The sequence below is a fragment of the Podarcis bocagei genome, assembly GCF_964188305.1.
Source record: "Podarcis bocagei genome assembly, chromosome: 6".
NCBI lineage: Eukaryota > Metazoa > Chordata > Lepidosauria > Squamata > Lacertidae > Podarcis > Podarcis bocagei.
In genome coordinates, this window is record NC_138130.1 from 69,685,591 (window position 1) to 69,698,688 (window position 13,098).

Consider the following 13,098-nt stretch of genomic DNA (forward strand, 5'->3'; position numbering starts at 1 on the left):
CAAACTAACTCTGGATGCTGGGAAGCAGACGGAACTGTATTAAAGCTGTCCAGAAGCAGGCTTAAGATTCCTGATCCCTGAAAGAACACATGAAGTACCAGAGAGTAGTACCGTATTTTGCGCCCCATAAGACGCTCCGGCCCATAAGACGCACCTAGTTTTTTGGGGGGGAAATAAAGAAAAAAAATTTTATTTCCCCCCCCCCAGGTGCGGGGCTGGAAGAACCAGGTCGGGGAACAGTGGGAAGGCGCGCTCTGCCTCCCCGCTGTCCCCCGAGCTTGTGGGGCTGGCGATGGGGAGAAGTCCACCAGTCCCGCGATGGCAGGCAGCTCTGTGCCGCCATCCCGAGCGGGGCGGGACTTAGCGCCCCGCTCGGGATGGCGGCGTAGACCTGCCTGCGGTCCCGCGACGGCAGGCAGATCTCTGCCGCCATCCCGAGCGGGGCGGGACTTAGCGCACCGCTCGGGATGGCGGCGTAGACCTGCCTGCGGTCCCGCGACGGCAGGCAGATCTCTGCCGCCATCCCGAGCGGGGCGGGACTTAGCGCACCGCTCGGGATGGCGGCGTAGACCTGCCTGCGGTCCCGCGACGGCAGGCAGATCTCTGCCGCCATCCCGAGCGGGGCGGGACTTAGCGCACCGCTCGGGATGGCGGCGTAGACCTGCCTGCGGTCCCGCGACGGCAGGCAGATCTCTGCCGCCATCCCGAGCGGGGCGGGACTTAGCGCACCGCTCGGGATGGCGGCGTAGACCTGCCTGCGGTCCCGCGACGGCAGGCAGATCTGTGCCGCCATCCCGAGCGGGGCGGGACTTAGCGCACCGCTCGGGATGGCGGCGTAGACCTGCCTGCAGTCCCGCGACGGCAGGCAGCTCTGTGCCGCCATCCCGAGCGGGGCGGGACTTAGCGCCCCGCTCGGGATGGCGGCGCAGAGCTGCGCTGGTCCCAGGAGCGCAGGCAGCTCTGCAGGGCCACCGGGAGCGGGGCGGAGCTTCTCCCCCGGCTCCCGGTGGCCGGGCAGAGCTGCGCTGGTCCCAGGAGCGCAGGCAGCTCTGCAGGGCCACCGGGAGCGGGGCGGAGCTTCTCCCCCGGCTCCCGGTGGCCGGGCAGAGCTGCGCTGGTCCCAGGAGCGCAGGCAGCTCTGCAGGGCCACCGGGAGCGGGGCGGAGCTTCTCCCCCGGCTCCCGGTGGCCGGGCAGAGCTGCGCTGGTCCCAGGAGCGCAGGCAGCTCTGCACGGCCACCGGGAGCGGGGCGGAGCTTCTCCCCCGGTTCCCGGTGGCCGGGCAGAGCTGCGCTGGTCCCAGGAGCGCAGGCAGCTGTGCACGGCCACCGGGAGCGGGGCGGAGCTTCTCCCCCGGCTCCCGGTGGCCGGGCAGAGCTGCGCTGGTCCCGGGATTGCAGGCAGCTCTGCGCAACCCTCAGAGCCGGTCTCCCGAGGGTTGCGCAGAGCTTCCTGAAGCCTGGAGAGCGAGAGGGGTCGGTACGCACCGACCCCCCTCGCTCTCCAGGCTTCAGCGAAAGCCTGCATTCGCCCCATAAGACGCAGGCACATTTCCCCTTCATTTTTGGAGGGGAAAAAGTGCGTCTTATGGGGCGAAAAATACGGTATATATCACCATTCCTGTCACTGCAGGATCCTCAGAAAAGAGACAACCGGCACTCACATGCAGTTCTGTATTTACTTCACTGGCACAACAATGGAAATAAAACATACAGGAAGAATAAGAGCATAACAAAATGCATTTGGGGCTTCTAATTGCTCTTGCTCTTTTAGTCCTTGTAACTATTACATCTTCATCCTCATCTCCTCTTTTTTACTTTTGCCATCTTGTTTTAAAAATAATCCTGTTTTGAATGCTAGTATGATTATCAATTTATTCTTTCCCTTCACAAAACATTCAGTAATTGGTTTCCTCTGAAGAACCTGTTCAAAACATGCAGCCTGATCCTACACATTTCCCCAGAAAACCCTGCTCAGTTTATCCATGTAAGTGTGCCTACGACTGCAGCCTTATTCCATCTTGTTTTTAACTCATAATAGTTATCTATAAAAGGTAAAGGGACCCCTGACCATTAGGTCCAGTTGTGGCCGACTCTGGGGTTGCAGCGATCATCTCGCTTTATTGGCCAAGGTAGCCGGCGTTCAGCTTTCGGGTCATGTGGCCAGCAGGACTAAGCCGCTTCTGGAGAACCAGAGCACTGCACGAAAACACCGTTTACCTTCCCGCCGGAGAGGTACCTATTTATCTACTTGCACTTTGACATGCTTTCAAACTGCTAGGTGGGCAGGAGCAGGGACCGAGCAACGGGAGCTTACCCTGTCGCGGGGATTCGAACCGCCGACCTTCTGATCAGCAAGTCCTAGGCTCTGTGGTTTAACCCACAGCGCCACCCGTGTCCCAACAGTTATCTATACTTGGATCCAACTAGCACCTCCTCTTCGTTTTTCTCTCCCTAATGTCATATGCTGACAATGTATTCGAGCTAACAGCTAGAACATGTTTGACTGCTTCATAGCTCCATATGGTCAAAGCATTTTAATAAGAGCAAGAACTACAGCATCAGTGTTGCCAAATGTGAAGTAAACCTCATCAGTGATGGAAGTGGCAAGCAGCAGTTAACATAACATACTGTAATTATCAAGGTACTTACTCAAGAACGTCTGAGTGCTACAGAATGTTAATAAGACAATCCCAGTACAAATTGCTCTTAGCAGACAGTAGCCATATATTTCTATAAAATAGTTTCCCTTCAGTTTTCAAACTCACATCCATTTTTTAAAACTGAAGAACATTTATTCTTATTAATCATGATTTGTATTCCATCCTATCTCAAAGGCTTAGAGCACATCTAAAACCAGCACACAGGTATTATCTACCAAGCATATAAAGCTTTAAGGTAAATTCCACCACTACAAATAGTTCTAGTGATATAAGCCAACTCAAATAATAAGGTCCTCCTACAGTGCTTACAGTATCTAGAAGGTAAGGTAAAGGTAAAGGACTCCTGGACGGTTAAGTCCAGTCAAAGGCGACTATAGGGTTACGGAGCTCATCTCACTTTCAGGTCGAGGGAGCCGGCGTTTGTCCACAGACAGCTTTCTGGGTCATGTGGCCAGCATGACTAAACAACTTCTGGTGCAACGTAACAGAAACCAGAGTGCATGGGAATGCGGTTTACCTTTCCCGCCACAGTGGGACCTATTTATCTACTTGCACTCGCATGCTTTCAAACTGCTAGGTTGGCAGGAGCTGGGACAGAGCAATGGGAGCTCACTCCATTGCGGGGATTCAAACCGCCAACTTTCTGATCTGCAAGCCCAAGAGGTTCAGTGGTTTAGACCACAGCGCCACCCATGTTCCATCCATCTAGAAGGATAGTTGTATTAGGTCACATCTTTGCCATACGTTAAATGAGTATTTAAAATCCCCAGTGCCACCACCTCTGTATTGTATGGCTTCAGTTCCAAGGTCATAATTTGACCTTGACCCCAGACAGTGATTCAGAAGAGAGGTTTCTGCCCCTAGAGCACTGAGTGGAGAATGAGATGAGTGGTATTACCACACTTTACTCTGAACCTTTGGCTGCTTGCTATCTTTCAACAAACAGAGCTGGTAACAACAAGTGCAGATATGATCACTAAAGAATCCCACAGGTTATCAACCAGGAAACTCACACATGCATTCAAGGATAACCCCTGTGTGCTCACAAAATAAAGATTATGGTTTATCAATATCTGGACATCCACAGTGTGAGATGGTCCAGAGTGGTCAGAAACTTCCTAACTTGATCTTGAAACAACTGAAGCAAACTGTGTCCCAAAGCTAGAAGCAGGATTGAAAAAAGGACAAGGCAGAATGCCTAGATGCCTAGAACTGTACGCCAACTACATGCTGTAACGATTTCCCCAATTTTCCCACAAAGGAGGCGGCAGAATGAAAATGAGCTTTTTGACATAAAGTAAATATTTCTAACACAGTAGCCAAATGAACCCTGTGTTCAGCAGTTGCCATCTTCCATTCTCTTCATGAACTAAAAATCACTCTTGTTATAAGAGGTCCAGCCTTTCCCATGTATCTTAACCACCCAGGAAGGGCAAGCATTTAGTATGGATAGTCCCTCTTACCAAGCAATCTGTCAAGGGGGAAACAAACTGAAAATAATCCCAGGATTTTGGTTCAAATATGTTATCAACGTCAGATTGGAGATTAGAGAATTTTATCTGTAAAGTGCCTTCCAAATCTGTTGCAGAAACGACAGATAATTTGACACCCAGGTGGGAAGAAAGAAGTCCACGCAGTACATGCCAAAGTAATATTATCAATCTCTTTATTACAGCCAATGACTGAAGTATGATACTATGCAATGGTGGTGATGAAGATCGTTCCACTGTCATCACATGGTCTTTCTAAAGAACTTTATGCCAAATTGGGTAGAAGTCTTCTGCAACCTTAGCTTTTGACATTTATTTTGTACTTCAGGGCTTCTATATGCCATAGGAAGATCCACTGCTGTTTCAGTGGGAGAAGGAGATAAGAGTCCATAGCTCCCTTGCTTCAGAGATAATACAAGTCAACATACCTTCCACCCCTGTGAGAGGAGAAAACCTTAAGAGAGTTCTGGAAACCTAGTGCCTTGGAAGTCGAATGGAATCCATTCTGGAACTCCATTTGACTTCCAAAATGTTAGGAAACCAAAGTGTGGCTTCTGATTGGCTGCAGGAAGCTCCTGCAGCCAATCGGAAGCCGTGGAAGCCCCATCAGACGTTCAGCTTCCAAAAATAGTTTGCAAACGAACAGTCACTTCTGGGTTTGTGACGTTCAGGAGCCAAAACATTTGAGAACTAAGCTGTTCGAAAACCAAGATACAACTGTATATCACTTCAATAGAGGTTTAGAGCTGCAACATCTGAATCTTTATGGGTTCTATATTACCTTCCATATTACCTTTTTCAATTTCAGGCAACCTTTTCCCAGGTTAGAATTTCCAGTGAAAATATGCGTAAGTTCCTAAGTGTTCTCACCAAGTGCATTTTTCATTCTCATTAGATTTCTCCCAAACCTCACAGTGAGCTGTGAAAAGACCTTTGCCAACAGCAGACATTGCCCTTCTTTGTAAGGTCAGTGATCCCTTTGCCTTTTTCTAAAGTTAAATCAATTTTAAAAGCAATGCAAGCTGAATATGCTTTGTTTCCCCCTTGATTTTTGAGTGACATTGTCATAAATGCATTAGGCTGCACTGTCCAGAGGCCAACCACCACCAAGAGGTTTCATTCCACAGTAGTTTTGTGGTTCAGGGAACCACAGCAAGACCAGTCAAACTAAACTATATAGGAGCCAGTACCACAAGGGCAAACAAGATCCCTTATCAAACAGAAAATGCATCAGTCCAAACTAATTAGAATTAATTATGTTTCATAATTATCAAGAAGGAAGTAGTACAGGAAAGCAAGTTGAAAGCATGCAAACATTAAATCTATTTCACAGGTTGAAAGCCTGCAAATGTATCTTTGTTTCAGCAGACTGTTGCGGCTTAAAGGAATAGGGGATCCTATGCTAAACCAATGAGTCTGCCACCCATTATTTTATCCCTGCTGCTCCTGGAATATAAATTCAGATTCACACAGCCTCCTTTCCTTCTGCTCAGCTTCTGAAATTGTCTATAATATAGTCAGCATTCTACCCCTCCAATTGGAAAAGCTATTCATACCTTGATGTTTTTCCTAACTTGAAAACATTTATTCAGTTCCCTAATTTTATGAAGAAGCAACTGCTATATTATGAGCTTTAGAATATTCCGAGGTGCAGGCACAGTCTTAACCTCCCATATAGCTAATCACCATAAGAACCAGAATCTAGATGGTGGCGCTACTCTGTAACTTGCTTCCCATAATAGTCAACCAGTCTCAACCAGATCTCTCATGTCAGTCAGTGATTATGTTTGAATTCCAAGGTCTACTCAGTGAAGGTGATGCACTTCACTGAATCCATCACCTGCAGACGACTGCTACTAGAGTATAACTTAAGGGAAGTTACTGCTTACATCTATACAACCTATGCACATAGCCTTTATGTTCTGTAAAGAATTTAGCAGTCTTTCTTGTCTTCACAATAGCTTTGAAGTGGGTTTCCATTATTTCTGTTTAAAAGATGATCAGAGATTTACCACACACTACAGCAACTTTGGATGATACTAGAAGTGCTGACTAGCAAGTGAATGAACTCTCTGTGCTCACATTCTCTATACAGTACTTGCACAGAGATATGCATGCTGTATGAGTGACCTCCAATTTTGCATAAGTTGCAGTGGAAGAGCAAAAATACCAATGCAAGGAACCTGTGCACTCACTTAAGGCAGAGATGGGGACACAGCTCTCCCCCTCCCAGAACATTGGCTATGCTACCTGGAGTCCAACAACATCCAGTGGGCCAGAGGTTCCCCATGCCTGACATAAGGATAGCACTGACTGTATTATCCAAAGACATTCTGTGTTTTTGACGCAACTGAGACTTAAACTCCAGTCCAGAAAATCACAGTTCAGCAACCTATGCCAGGCAGAGCCAACACGTTGTTCTCCAGGTGTTGAACTTCAGCTCCCATCATTCCTGGCCATTCACCCCATACTGGCTGGGGCTGATGGGAGACAGAATCCAGTAACGTTGGAAATAATAATAATAATAATAATAATAATAATAATAATAATAATAATAATATCTTTATTGTCATTGCCCCCTCTCGGGGACAACGAAATTACTTGACCTTATGTTGGCTACCATTCAGTCTATGTACTGGACCAAACTGCGGTGAAGGGGCTATCCATCTCTTGACCACCCTGATTGTGAGTTCAGCATGTTACACTTTGATCACAAAAATGACAGAGTCTAGTGACATCTTAGAGAAAACTTGATTCAGTATTCCATAAGCATCTCAGGGTAAATTATCCTACAGATTTAAAATACGTAAACAGTCTACCATGACTAGCACTTTGTGTGTCTGACGAGTCCGCAAAAGCTTATGCCACAATAAATCTGTTAGTCTTTAAGACACCACAAGACGTCTCTCTCTCTCTCTTTGTGTGTGTGTGTTTGCTGTAACAGACAAACACAGCTATCATTTTCCAGGCTCAAGTTCTGGATTATGTGATCTGAAGCACATGTTTCAACTTTTGTCCTGTGCTCTCCTGACAACAACCAATGAACTTTGCTTGAATAAGAGCAGTAAAATCACATCTTAATTTGCTTATAAAAACTCTATGCAAAACTAAGGAGAGCATCACCAAACAGATCCTATTTGTGAATGCACAGATGAAGTCTTTGGGCTTATGAAGAGAAAGAGAGAGAGAACAGAACACAAAAAGCTTCCTTTAAGAGACATTTTTAAAGGGCAACAATCATCTGGGATAACATACAAAAGAGGGAAACCCTACAGGAGGAAACAGCAAGTGGGTGAGAGGAAACTGCCTAGCTGTGTTTGTACAAAGTCTCTTTCAAGGCAAGCACTAATCCTTCAGCTACAGCGGGTTCCTAACCAAAGCTCTGCTGAATGATTCTCAGCGGAAGGGAACAGTTTACATTAAGTCAACAGTGCCCTGGACTTTCAAAAAAACAAAACAAATGCCGTGCTGTCCCCGTTTCTTCTCAGCAGAGGCTTTTAGCCTAATCTAAGCAAGCCCATTAGCAGAAATTTGTAGAAGTTGAAAAACAAACGCGCCACAGTTTGCAAAAGCAAAAAGCCCAGCAAGATTAAAATGCATGCAAAGCGACCAGTAAATCTTCCCCCATGAAAGACAAAACAAATCTGTCTGCCACGGAGCATAAAAGAGCAGGGAGTCCTGGTGGGCAACAGAGACAGGTTTTGGGTTGTTAAGTAGGTGCCTTTTCCGGAGATGCCCTCCAAAATGCATTCCCTCCAAAAACAAAACTTCAGGGCAAAGTTTACAATCCTCTCCTGGGTTTTGTTTAGCTTCCGGACGGAGAGACGGACTTGCCTTTCTCAGGCAGCGCTCCCTGCCCGGCACACAAGCTGCCTGCTGCGCGCTTTCTGCGCTCCTTCTCCCCGCACGTTGCGCGCACGGGCGCGCAGATACCCAAACGCGCGCGGGACAAAAGCAGTTGCTCCAGGCAGCGCCTCACTCACCTCCTGGCGCTGCTGCCTTTTGTGCATCCTTCGCTTTCCCCAGCCACTCCGGAGACTCCCATCGCGGGCGCCTTACCAAGAGAGACACCCCCCTCCCGCCTCCTTCCTCAGCCCGACAGGATCCTCCTCCTCCTCCTGCTGCTGCTCCTATTCCTCCCCGCGCAGCCGAAGCCAGTCCCGCCCATTAGGGTATCCAAGCTCCAGCCGAAGAGCGCCGCCACACAAACTCTCACACACCCCTCCCGGCTACAATGGTTCGTTCCCTCCGGGATAACAGGGAGAGGGAAGGATCGAAAGAGGAGGGGTGCGAGGGACGCGCGCAGAGTCAGGAAGAAAGATAATTTTTCCTAGCACTGGAAAGCTAACGAGCTGGGAGAAAGGGGAAAGGGGGGGATACTTCCAAATACTTCGCTCTGCATCTGATTGCACTTTGGCCCCCGAAGGTTTAGGGCCAGTGGCTGTCTCTCAGCCTATCCTACCTGGTAGGATTCTTGGGAGGATAAAGCGGAGAGGGAACAACCACCTGCACTATCTTGAGCTCCTTGGAGAAAAGTTGGAATAAAGATGTAATACGAATAGTAAACTGCAGTGCTGGTCACACTTACTTAGGAAGGAGGTCCGCTGAAGTCAGTGGGATTTTCTTCTGAGTGGACATTTATTGGCTGCGGTTGTAAATCCGTTATGTCTTTACAAGACTCGGTTTGGAGAAGAAATTCAGGTTGGCCGTCTAGAATCCAGTTCTGGAGAAGAAAGCCTGTATTTGGGGGAACAAGGTGAAATCCTCCCTTGAGGCTCTTGGGAAGTCGATTTGCCAATGCTGCAGTGACACCCACTTTAGGGCAGGATGGGGGCAGAAAGCCGAGGTGCCACTCAGCATGGCAGGGGGTTAGACTAGATGACCCTTGGGGTCCCTTCCAACTCTACAATTCAATGAAAGCAAGATGAGCAGGAAGGCACTCAAAAGCAGCAGGGCTGGATTGTCACTTTTTTAAAAAATAAGGGTTGGATCCAGACCTATTCATACTTGGAGTAGCCCAATTAAAATCAGTGGGGCTTAAATTAGTGGGGTTTACTTCCAAGAAAGTGTGTCTGCTGCCCTAAACACACTTAACCTGAACGAGGCTGCAATTCTAACCCCAATTACCTGGGAGTAAGAATGCCCATTGGCATGGTTAGGCTTGCAGTGTAAATCTGAATCTGACCTATTACCATCTAAAAAGGAAGGCCACATAAAAGCATTCACTCTGGAGTGCAAAATTATGTCATTGCACTACTGGTGCCACACTTCCTACTCTCTCCCTTGGCTGACTTGTAGGGCGCAAGTTTCTCACTGCTGCTGGAGAGCACATTGCAGATAGAGCATTTGCAGGCTAAAGTCCTGGATTGCGGCAATACAATTCCCCCTTTCCAGGACTACTCCCAGTGACATCATGCTAGGAGCACTGTGCCTGGAGCGCTTTAGGGGAGCTGGTTGAGAAATCTCTTGTAAAACTTTGCACAGATTTTCTGCAAAAGGGCAGGCTGTTGGGGAACAACAAATAGTTATTCATCATGAGTCAGCTTCCTATCTGTGACATCAGCAAGAAAAATAGGAGGAGAGCCAGAAAGAGGGGAGGGGAGGGAAGGAGTCTAGTCTCAGAAGACTCCCCCTTCTCCTTCTCCTCCTCCTGTCCAGAGATTGGACTGGAGTCAGACTCGCAGGAAAAGGATGTCTGCAGCCGGACTCTCCAGCTGTGTTTATTCTCCCCTCTTGCACAGAGACTTGACATTTCAGAGGGGGACTGCTTAGCGTCCACCCTTTGGACTGCTTAAGCAGCAACCCTTCAATATCACTTCCTTAGAAAAAAGATTGGGATAAGTTCGCCTCCTTGAAACTCTTGCTCTCTAAAGGAGCTTCGGAGAGCTATTTCAAATTGCTTGCAAAATGGTTATAGCAACCCCACGAGTAAAAAAGAGAGGGTTTGTTTTGGTCATGTGTGACCTTACACAGGAAACGCTGAGGGCCTTTTCTGTTTTGTCATTATTCATTTAGTTGGCCCAGACAATGTTGTGTTGAGTTCAACATAATCCTTTTAAGTCTGTGCCTACATTGGCCAGAGTTTCCTCCATTACTATGGCAAGAGGTTGCCTGTAGCTCTTGCTTCTGCTCCAGGCTGCTGTTTTATTGCTTTGGGTGCATTCTGCAACCTCTGGCTTTAACAAAATCCCTTTGTTTTCAGAAAAGTACCATCGCCGTAGATGCAGCTTTCCTCCCACAAATTGTGCCCAAAGCAACTCACTCACAACATATAAAATGAACAATAGCTTTAAAAAAATAGAAACAATTATAAACAATCTTATCGATAAATATAATATCAATATATAGTTTAAACAGAGGAGAAAATGATACCAATACAAAAGTAGAATTGTTGCACAAAGGCACCACCATGGTCCAGATGATGTATCTGTAGTTTGGATCCAAGACTCCATCTTCAAACATCCATAGATTCCACCCCAACTTTCAACTAGGGCACTGTAGACATCCCATCCTGGCTCTCACCCAGAAAGTGGTCTTATGCCCACCGTTATTGTGCCTCTTGCCCCACATGGTGGCCATCTGGCATTCTGAACACAGCAACAGCATCAGCTCAAAATGCCTTCTTTGTCAAGGACAACGAATACACTCTCTTCCCTTCCTCTCTCCCCATTTCCCATTCTAGTCCACACACCAACATCTGCCATGCAAGCAATACTCTGATTACTGTTTATCAGAAGCCATTGAGTGCTGCATGCAAAATGCAGAATCCAGCAAAAAGATCCAGTAACTGCTGGGAAATTAGGTTTCATTTTCTGGTAAGTGTCTTGTAAATCGTGTCTAGTTGTTAGTTAGTGACTTGTTAATTCAAGATGATATCTCATGTGGCTACAAAACAACATGGTGTAGCATGGCAGTTTAAAACTAGTCATAAAATTCCTAATGTCTAGACAAAAGTCAGAAGAACCACAGTTATCATAATATTTACTGTACTGTAAATTATATAAATAAGATTATAAAAGATCCCTGACATGGAATGTTAACTGGCAAAAGCCCACATATCTTGTTCTTTTATAGCAATTCCACAGAGGCATACCTATTTAATATCCACAAGAACAAAACAAACATTTATTCTGTTTTAAAAAGCAACAACAACACCTCTAGTATATTTAAAAGTACTGTTGTTATATTGCTGAACAAAAAGAAATACTTTGTCATGCCCTTCTCTACTGCTTTGTTTCATCTTTTTAAAATAAAATAAAAGCGATACTCAGAAGGGAATATGCCAGATTATGCACGCTCCAAACTTTAGTCTGTATAGATGCCACATTTACAAAGGCATGTATAGCTTCACTTGGGCTGCAGCTCAGAGTAAGTCCCATTGAACACAATGCGGCTTACTTCCAAGTTCACATGTATAGGATTCTGATGTTAATACTCTTTGAAAACTGTGTGTGTGTTTCCCTCCCTCAGAACTATTTTTAAAATGGCAGATCCATTAGCCAGCTGGCATTTCATCAGCATGGTAGCAATGATGACAGGACAATTGTGCTGAAGCCAAGCATGCCAGTGTCCATTCCATTTGATTCCCCCATCAACACAGTGTCATCATTCCTTGCTTACTTAACACGTTTAATCTTCACTGAGCTGTGTTGGGTTTCCCCTTTAGTATTTTCCTCTCAAGAGATAGTGGACTTCTGTCAATTTTGGGGCTCCTTCAAGCCAGCTGATACTTCCTCTTAATTCCTAGATGGCAACGTTTTCTTTACATAAGGATCCACGTTTAAATTACGAAATTACGAATGTGCTACTAGCTTGTAGGATTTGAGAGAGTTCGATGTGCTTCACATATACTTTCATGGTGTGATGGTTACGACCTGGCAAGGCAAGCGCCAACTTCAATAAAGCTGAGTGAAGCCTTCGTGAAGACTGTTTACACCAGGATTCTTTGGGGGAAGCCATAACTGTTTAAAGCAGCATAAGAAAAACATTTGCATCTCACTTTTCCTCTACAAATCCCCATTTTATCCTGTTGTACGCATTAGGGTGGACGCAGGTGGCGCTGTGGGTTAAACCACAGCGCCTAGGACTTGCCGATCAGAAGGTGGGCGGTTCGAATCCCCACGACGGGGTGAGCTCTCATTGCTCAGTCCCTGCTCCTGCCCACCTAGCAGTTCGAAAGCACGTCAAAGTGCAAGTAGATAAATAGGTACCACTCCGGCGTGAAGGTAAACGGCATTTCCGTGCGCTGCTCTGGTTTTCCAGAAGCGGCTTAGTCATGCTGGCCACATGACCCAGAAGCTGTACGCTGGCTCCCTCGGCCAATAATGCGGGCTGAATGCCGCAACCCCAGAGTCGGCCACGACTGGACCTAATGGTCAGCGGCCCCTTTACCTTTATGCATTAGGGTGAAAGGTAGTGACTACCCCAATATCACCGAGTGATGCTATTTTTAGCTTGTAACTGTGGATGATACTCAACAAAGTTTTACTCATCAAAGACCCACTGAAATTAATAACATGACCTTACTTTGCAATGTTAATTTATGCCAATGAATTTCCTCAAACTTAGTTAATAAGCACCCTGTGTGTTGTAACCTTCCCAGAGATCTCCAGTAATGAGGGATGGGCCATAAATATGCCAAGCAAACAAATACATAAAATATTAAAATGATAGTAATCAACAATGACTGTGTGTGTCTAAAAAGAAGGAATGAAAAAGAGGGGGTTGTGTGAGACAAGGAACATAGTAACCGATAACTTGAAACTGCTTAAGTAGGCTAGTGCATAAGCCAGTCTGCAGCCACAACAAAATTGTTGTCTTTGTTGCTACAGCAATCGTATGTGTTTTCCATTCACTTAAGCCATTAAGAGCTTCCTGAAAATAGTCAAAACATTCCCTTAATCAGACTCCTGATTAATGTAAATGACCAACTACCTGGTGCTAAACA

General features: G+C 46.5%; 2 protein-coding genes across 12 annotated transcripts in view; one reads left to right on the forward strand and one right to left on the reverse strand.

The window, feature by feature from the left end:
• The window catches only part of PHLDB2 (pleckstrin homology like domain family B member 2), a 76,020-nt gene extending 67,772 nt beyond the window's left edge, over positions 1-8,248 (reverse strand). For 8 of the 10 annotated variants that reach the window (XM_081198921.1, XM_081198917.1, XM_081198913.1 and 5 more), the window contains exon 1: positions 8,135-8,237. The gene's annotated coding sequence lies outside the window, so the exon portion shown is untranslated. The other 2 variants (XM_081198914.1, XM_081198915.1) reach the window with 2 other exon arrangements.
• LOC308589698 (uncharacterized protein) overlaps positions 1-13,098 on the forward strand; it is a 474,186-nt gene that overhangs the window by 216,170 nt on the left and 244,918 nt on the right. The window lies entirely within an intron of this gene.